This window comes from Trachymyrmex cornetzi, unplaced genomic scaffold (assembly GCF_001594075.2).
Source record: "Trachymyrmex cornetzi isolate Tcor2-1 unplaced genomic scaffold, Tcor1.1 scaffold958, whole genome shotgun sequence".
In the NCBI taxonomy this organism is placed as follows: Eukaryota; Metazoa; Arthropoda; class Insecta; order Hymenoptera; family Formicidae; genus Trachymyrmex; species Trachymyrmex cornetzi.
The window spans coordinates 27,660-28,409 of NW_017300309.1; positions in this window are offsets into that span (position 1 = coordinate 27,660).

Below are 750 nucleotides of genomic sequence, written 5' to 3' on the forward strand. Positions count from 1 at the left end.
TGACGGCGAAATATTATTAAAACTAGAAAAGACGAAAATTAATAAAGTAAAATATATGGTGGAAATTATAAATAGTTATAGTGATAAAAAAGTGAGTCACACGTTATAAAAATTATTATAAAAATTGATAAAAATTATTATTATTATAATAATTGATAATTATAAAATTCCAAATTAACACAAATTTATAATGTAAGTGATATTTGTATAATTAAAAATTGGTATTTAGATAAAAATAAAAATAAATGTAATTCATTAATATAACTTACCGTTTCGTAATCGAATTCGCAAACAATACCATTTTTGTAGCCGAACTCTTTGCTCTGAAGTGAATCCAATCGAATTGATTAACACTGATTCAGAACAGTGCAATGATTAGCATTGATTCGGGGCAGTGAGAGATTCAAGTTACTAGGAGCACTGGATCTGAATCAAGGCAAGTAAAACCACACTCGGATCGCATACACCACACCGTTTCGGCACTAGGGCAAAAGTTACTAGCCACTGGCACCGAGCAACATCGAGTGAGTGCACATCAATCGAATTCGCCATAAGTGTATGTATGTACAAACCGACACATGCGCACTAAAAATTGTAAACCACTAAAAAAGTTCAGTGTCGCTACTGGGTATGACTAGAGACTAGAGACCCTTTAATCAGAGTCGCGACACGAGGAACGGAGACTCTAGTTAGAGACACTCTTTTACGGTCTCTTTATATTAAAAGTCTCTAGTTTCAGCAAAATCACAA